Genomic DNA, 8,263 nt, shown 5'->3' with positions numbered 1-8,263 from the left:
TTTATACTCTATAAAGCAATATATTAATACAAGTGCTTGTGGGCCACAAAAAAATCAACCCCTGGGCCACTTGTGGCCCACGAACCCATAGTTGAACCACCCTGCTTTAAATCATCATAGTTGAACCACCCTGCTTTAAATCATCATAGTTGAACCACCCTGCTTTAAATCATCATAGTTGAACCACCCTGCTTTAAATCATCATAGTTGAACCACCCTGCTTTAAATCATCATAGTTGAACCACCTTGTTTTAAATCATCATAGTTGAACCACCCTGCTTTAAATCATCATAGTTGGACCATCCTGCTTTAAATCATCATAGTTGAACCACCCTGCTTTAAATCATCATAGTTGAACCACCCTGCTTTAAATCATCATAGTTGAACCACCCTGCTTTAAATCATCATAGTTGAACCACCTTGCTTTAAATCATCATAGTTGAACCACCCTGCTTTAAATCATCATAGTTGGACCATCCTGCTTTAAATCATCATAGTTGAACCACCCTGCTTTAAATCATCATAGTTGAACCACCCTGCTTTAAATCATCATAGTTGGACCATCCTACTTTAAATCATCATAGTTGGACCATCCTACTTTAAATCATCATAGTTGGACCATCCTACTTTAAATCATCATAGTTGGACCATCCTACTTTAAATCATCATAGTTGGACCATCCTACTTTAAATCATCATAGTTGGACCATCCTACTTTAAATCATCATAGTTGAACCATCCTACTTTAAATCATCATAGTTGAACCACCCTGCTTTAAATCATCATAGTTGGACCATCCTACTTTAAATCATCATAGTTGGACCATCCTACTTTAAATCATCATAGTTCAACCACCCTGCTTTAAATCATCATAGTTGGACCATCCTACTTTAAATCATCATAGTTCAACCACCCTGCTTTAAATCATCATAGTTGGACCATCCTACTTTAAATCATCATAGTTGGACCACCATGATATAATTGAACTATATAGAACGTACAGTACAGTCACCAGGAGGAAAGGAACTGTTAAGAGACTGTACAGTATTTATCCTCAAGTAATAGTACATGTACTGCACGTTTTATTCAGGTACAGACACACATAAATACTGTAAGGATAGACCCTACAAGGGAGGCTCCTTGATGCTGGTGAGGGGCTCTTGATCTAGGGAATTGGATCTGTGCTCCAGTTCCCTGAATTAAGCCTGAATGCCTTCTTCCCCCATCACGGGCACTGTATAATCCCTATGGGGTTAGCCCCCCCCCTTGATTATAATTTATTTATTTATTTATTTATAATTTGAGCACACATACAGAGGTACAAAAAACACAGATAAGAGCAGCATGCCAAAGCCACTTATACTATGCATAGCATTACGGGCTGGCTTAAAATTAACTTAAGATTAACTAAGCAATGATGAAATCAGTGAAAAACATTAATGTAAACAGATTACTATAAAGCACAAGTGAGTATTACAAAGACAGATCCTATGGTTGCATGCATTGTTGTACATTCAGTAGAATGGAGTATTCTGTTAGGTAGTGTATTTAAAAAATAATAAAGTTAGATTGGGTTTTAGGTTTAACATTTATGTGATATAATTGTGAGAAACATTTAAGATATACAATTTATAAGGTTCAGTTATTCAGTATTTATTTGGTTTTGGGTGAGTAAGTGATCTTTGAGAAGAGACTTGAATTTATAAACAGGTAGTGTTTCTTTTATATTTACAGGTAATGAATTCCAGATTTTAGGGCCTTTTATGTGCATTGAGTTTTTGCATAGCGTGAGATGGACACGAGGAATATCAAAGAGTGATCTGTGCCTTGTGTTATGGTCATGTGTTCTGTTGAGGTTGGCAAGGAGATGTTTGAGGGGAGGGTTAATATCAGAGTTGAGTGTTCTATGTATGTAATAGGTGCAGTAATAAGTATGGATGTTTTGTATGGTGAGTAGGTTGAGTGTATTGAATATTGGTGGAGTGTGCTGCCTGTAGTGAGAATTTGTTATCATTCTAACTGCAGCCTTTTGTTGGGTAATTAGTGGTCTGAGATGGTTACTTGTTGTTGAGCCCCATGCACAAATTCCATAGGTGAGATAGGGGTAAATAAGAGAGTGATATAGGGCCAGGAGGGCTGACTGTGGAGCATAGTACCGTATCTTCGATAGTATGCCTACAGTCTTGGAAATTTTCTTAGAAATTTGTTGTATATGTGTATGAAATTTGAGTCTATTATCAAGGTGGATTCCTAAGAATTTTCCCTCTGTTAGCTTTGTGATAGGTGATCCGTTTATCATTATGTTAAGAGGGACATCTGTAGCTCTGTTACCAAACTGAATGAAGTAGGTTTTGTCAATGTTTAGTGTAAGTTTGTTAGTACTCATCCAGGTAGATATTTTCTGTAATTCGGTATTTACAGTATTGGCTAGCGTGACTGGGCTCGGGTGGGAGAAGACGTATGTTGTGTCATCAGCAAATAGTGTGGGTTTGAGTAATTGCGAAGCATTTGGTAGGTCATTTATGTATAGGAGAAAGAGAAGAGGGCCAAGGACACTTCCCTGTGGGACACCAACTGTAATTGGTTGTGCAGAAGAGTTTGCCCCATTTGCGTACACATATTGGCTTCTGTTGCTGAGGTATGACTTGAGGTAGTTGAGGGAGTGCCCTCTTATACCATAGTGTGACAATTTTACGTGGAGCAAGTCATGGTCAACTGTATCAAAAGCTTTACGTAAGTCAATGAAGATCCCCAGTGGGACTTCTTTTTTCTCTATTGCAGTGTATATATGTTCTAGCATGTGTATAATAGCATCATTAGTATTTTTATTAGGCCTGAATCCAAATTGGCAGGGGTTGAGTATGTTTTGGGAGATAAGGTAGGAGTAGATTCGTTTATGAATTAATTTTTCGAAGATTTTTGAGAGAGGGTGTAAGTTGGATATTGGCCTATAGTTATTCAACTCTGTTTGGTCTCCTCCTTTGTGGATCGGGGTGACCCTTGCTATTTTGAGTACTGTAGGGAAGGTGGAGGATTCAATGGATTTGTTAAAGAGTGTTGCAATGATTGGTGATAGCACTTGTGACACTTTTTTGTATATAAAGGGTGGTAAGGTATTTAAATCTCCTGCCTTGTTTTTTAGTGCGTTGATAATAAGGGAGACTTCGTATGGGTTAGTCGGAGCTAGGAACAGTGTGTTCGGGTAGTTGCCGGTGAGGTAGTCATTTGGTGGGGTATCTGAGCTTGGGATTTTATTGGCAAGGTTTTGTCCTATAGTGGAGAAGAAATCATTGAGTCTGTTTGCTGTTTCTGTTGGTGGGAGTTGGGGTTCATCTGATTTTGCTAATTTTATTTCGCTATTTCGTGATATCTTTTTTGTTCCCAGAATTTCTGATAGGGTTTTCCAGGTCTTTTTTATATCACCTCGTAAGTTGGATAATCTGTTCTCATAATACAATTTTTTTGCCCTTCTTATCAGGCTGGTTAGGATTGACGAGTAACGTAACAAGTAATGTAACGATAGTAATCAGCATGTACATATATTGAATAACTGACTGTCTAATGTACGACACTTTAGCACTTTATTTTATAATAATAATAATAATGTGCAATACATTAAATTTATTCTAGTGTACTGTATAACACCTGAAATTGACTGTCTAATGTACAGTACTGTACATGCATAGCATGAATCATGAATATTTTCCCACATGTAAACCCATTAATTACATTTTTGAGCTTATACTTATATTTTTTTTAAGATAATTCAGTTATGATTACATTTTTTTGGGTAGGTCTTCAGGAGAGTTAGCAATGAAACTCCTACAAAAGAAAAACGGTTACAAAAATTAAATTCAGTAAATATCTATGGGGTGTACTTTTAGTTCAAGTTCATTTTTTCTTAAAGAACAAAGAGTCAATACTGTGACTGGTACAATACACAAATAACCTACACATAGGGCTCTGGTGGCCTGGTGGTTAACGCTCTCGCTTCACACGGTGAGGGCCTGGGTTCGATTCCCAGCCAGAGTAGAAACATTGGACGTGTTTCTTTCCACCTGTTGTCTATGTTCCCCATCAGTAAAATGGGTACCTGGGTGTTAGTCGACTGGTGTGGGTCGCATCCTGGGACATTGACCTAAGGAGGCCTGGTCACAGACCGGGCCGCGGGGGCGTTGACCCCCGGAACTCTCTCCAGATAGGAGAGAGAATCTTATGACAATGTTTCAGTCCAACTTGTGTTTTAATTTTTCTTATATTGCACCAATTCATTTTGCCTCCATTATGGATGTAGTTTCATATTTACTCATTGGTGTAACATAGTAAAAATAAATTGTTGCAATAAGTTTCAGGTTGACTCATTTTTCTTGTTAAACTAATTGAACTGTGTCCTGTCATTGCATCTTTTTTTTTCATTAAAGCACATTTTACTACAGTACAACAAATACCATTATCCATCTATTACACAATTTGCTTCATTTATGTGAAGTCATTTTTGCATCAACAAATTTGTTCATCATTTTTTATTCCTTCCAGAAAATCACTTCAGAGAGTATGGATGCCTTGCTGCTGGTTAAGGGCTCTTAATCCAAGGAACTGGAAATGCCCTTCCCTTTCACAGATCAAGCCTGATGATCTGCCATTACCCAGGCATTGTATGACCCTCATTGGTTTTGTGCTTTTACATGACTATAATAAAACTGTAATTCAGAAAGTCATCTACATAAATTAAAAACAGGTTGCAGGTTATTTAAAATTTCAAACACTTATATGTTGTTCTTTATTAATCAATGAAACAAATAGAAAAGCTAAATAAATTTTTTTTGATCTACTACACAAGCTTAGATTTTTACATTTGTTTTATATAGTAACTTAGGTGTAAATTAACATAAGATAACTCAATATAGCTCAAGGATAATTTTAGGGTACAGTATAGTTAAGTTTCCAATGCACTGCTATATGTTTTGTAATCTTCTTCACTTCTTGAAATTTTTAGCTGTTTTAGTTACATTAACCATAATTCAAGGCTCTAACTTTGATACTTTGTTTTAGATATAAGAGAGTTGAATTATGACTCAAGTTTATTTATTATGGTGGTTTATGAAATGGCTGAGACACAGGTTATTATTTTGTTAAAAATGTTTTTTACAGTCTGAATTTTCTGTGGTGCTAATAATTTCTTAGACAGACCCCACTTCTACTTTCCCTACATCTTCCCCTCCATTCTTCTACTATTGCCTCCCTTCACCCTTCACTTACCTTTCTCTTGTGCCACTAAGCTACTCTCCCTACTTTTCTACCACTATTTCTGAAATATTCTGACAGCTCACACACACAGGCATACTGAGTCTGTGATGTCATGGCTAGCAAGCATTTGAAACATGCTGACATTTCTTTTACTATTACTACCACTACCTACCCTACCACTACTTCCTCTTCTCCCTCTCTTGTTCCCATCCTTGTCCTGCTTTCCTATATATATTGGCTGCCTCACTCTTGTCTGTTAGTGTGACTTTGTAAATGGTCTAAGATGGACTGAAAGTTCATAAGCTCCTCTCTCCTATGTGTGGGTTATTTATGTATACTGTACCATATTTCATTTTATATCATTTATTTCTTTATTAATTCATTTTATTGTCTTAACTTTTTTTAGAAATAGTTCTGGTTTTTTTTTTTTTTTAATTAATGTACACATTTCCTCACCCCCATAGAATGGGAAACTAAAATGCTGATTTTTTCTTCCAGAAACTTCATTCATCAAAATTGATAGTCAAAACTTGCCTCTAAAGATGACTGAGATATCTCTGGTTGCTTATTGTGACTGTCGTGTTAGCTCTGTGCTGGGCAAGAACACTCGTGAGCTTGGTAAGCAGCACCTTTTTGATGGCTCCCCTGAGAGCTGTTGGAACAGTGATCAAGGAACACCTCAGTGGGTTGCTTTGAGATGGAAGGAGCCAGTTGTTGTTACTGCCATCATTGCTCAGTTTCAGGTGAAGTAATAACACATGTAATGTTAATCTAAGAAGCAGTATTTAAGTGTAAATCAAAATTAAAAGATATTTTGATTCATGTAGGAAGAGAGGTAAGGGATAAAATGCTAAGGTATAAAACTATATTAGGAGAAATTATGTAAACATAAAGATACAGTATGGTATTTCTTAACTGTCAGGTTTAAAATATTTGAAGAGCTCAAATAAGACCCCTCAAGAGACATTCCTTGATGCTAGTGAGGGCCTCTTTATCCAAGGAATCGAACTTAGCCTCCACTTCCTTGGGTTGAACCCGATTACCTCCCATTTCCCAAATGCTGTGTTATTTCTAAAAGTTTAGCAATTTCCCCTAAATATAATGATAATTTTTAAACTATCCATCTCTTGCTGAGGAAATGCATATATCATCATTCATTCAATCACTATCTTGCTAGAAGTATGCTGACATTACATTTCAGATGGCCCTCCAGATTACAATATCCTCATTCCTCTTTTAGAGTGCAGGCACTGTACTTCCCGCCTCCAGGACTCGAGTCTAGCTAACCAGTTTCCCTGAATCCCTTCATATATGTTACCCCTGATCACACTTAATGGCATCTCAGGTTGCAGAAACCACTTGCCTCCACTCAGTCAAATTTAGTCATGCTCACAAAAGCCTGTTTGATATTCAAGCCCCTAGCACTCAAAACCTCCTTTACCCCGTCCCTCCAGCCTTCCCTGTGATGACCACTACCTCCTCCCTCATAAAGATATCGATCTGCTTTAAGTAACCTACCAACTATTCCATACACTTGCAACATCAGCCACATTGGTCCCCTATCCACCCAATCTTATGTCTTTTCTAAATCCATAAATGCAACAAAAACTTTTACCTTTAAGCACTGTTCGCTTATATGCTTCAGTTTAAACACTTACTTTATACATCCAATACTCTTCCTAAAACATCCTTGTTCATTTGCAATCCTGCTCTCTTACCATTAATTCTTTCAGTAATAAACTCTACCATACATTTTAACTGGTATACTAAACAGGTTTATTCCCCTATAATTCTTACACTCTTTTATCCACTGTTTCTGTATACAAAGGAACTGTGCATACTCTATTTCAATCCCTACGTAGGTACTTATATATAAAGTATATAAGATGTTTTATGTGCAATGGGCTTGGACATACATCAAGTGTGTGAACATGTTAGATAGGAGTGAATAGAGACTAATGGTTTTTGGGACTTGACGAGTTGTTGGAGTGTGAGCAGGGTGATATTTTGTGAAGGGATTCAGGTAAACCGGTTAGCGGGACTTGAGCCCTGGAGGTGGGAAGTACAATGCTGCACTTCAAAGGAGGGGTTTAGGATATTGGATGTCTGGAGTGACATCTGAACTCGCCATCTTTCACCGAGGCTGGGTGACCCAAAAAAAGAGACACTCACCATCATTCACATTATCACTGTCTTTGCTGTTTGGAGTGACATCTAAACTGTCGTATCTGAGCACCTTTGCCAAGACTGATTATACGTGAATGATGGTGAAAGTGTTGAATGATGGTTAAAGCGTTTCTTTCCTTTTTGGGTCACATTGCCTCAGCGGGAGATGGCCGATGTGTTGAAAAGAAAAAATCTAGCCTTTCTTAACCTGTCTTTTAATGTGAACTTATTGGTTCATAAGGTGACCTCTTGCTGTGCCTGTAAAATCCTCTTTTCTCCCAAGAGATATTCTAAGTCACCCATTTAACCATTTGGAATCATTTTTTATCTGACCTAATTTCTCTGGAGACTGGATATACTTTTAGCACATTGTGTTAGTGTTTGTAAGATCTTCATTACAAGAATCACTGGGCAGATATCTCTCCTAGTTAATGCTAGATAGATATTCTCTAAGTCCATTATGATCTGCAGAATGGAACTCTGGGACCCTTATTGTATTACCTTTCCAGCTAATATTAAATTAATAGATTTGTGATGATTGGCACCATGCTCTTTTGTGATCTCTAGATTATTTAACGAGTTTATTTTCGACTTTCAGTAACATAAACATTGCACACAGGGTGGATTCTGTGGGTCAATAGACACGGTAGTGGAGGTTGGGCAAGATGGTAGTACCAGTTGGGAGGAACTAACACCTTGGCATCTGGAGGATGTGGGTACTGAGCAAATCCTTCGTCTGCTGCAGCCTTGTTCCCTCTCAAGCCTTAGACTAAATTTTAAATCTTCTACAGACTTTCATGGCAGAATCATCATGTATAAGTTGGATGTATTAGGGAATAAAATATGAGAGA

The 8,263-nt window shown here is 37.4% G+C and overlaps 1 protein-coding gene across 2 annotated transcripts in view; it reads left to right on the top strand.

Moving 5' to 3' along the window:
* LOC128696591 (uncharacterized) overlaps nucleotides 1–5,763 on the top strand; it is a 27,754-nt gene extending 21,991 nt beyond the window's left edge. For both annotated transcript variants that reach the window (XM_070094659.1, XM_070094660.1), the window contains 2 exons: nucleotides 4,536–4,654; nucleotides 5,745–5,763. The gene's annotated coding sequence lies outside the window, so the exon portion shown is untranslated. The remainder of the gene's footprint in view (nucleotides 1–4,535; nucleotides 4,655–5,744) is intronic.
* The last annotated feature ends 2,500 nt before the right edge of the window (nucleotides 5,764–8,263 follow it).

Source organism: Cherax quadricarinatus, chromosome 47, assembly GCF_038502225.1.
Source record: "Cherax quadricarinatus isolate ZL_2023a chromosome 47, ASM3850222v1, whole genome shotgun sequence".
NCBI lineage: Eukaryota > Metazoa > Arthropoda > Malacostraca > Decapoda > Parastacidae > Cherax > Cherax quadricarinatus.
This window is presented reverse-complemented; position numbering and strand designations above follow the sequence as displayed.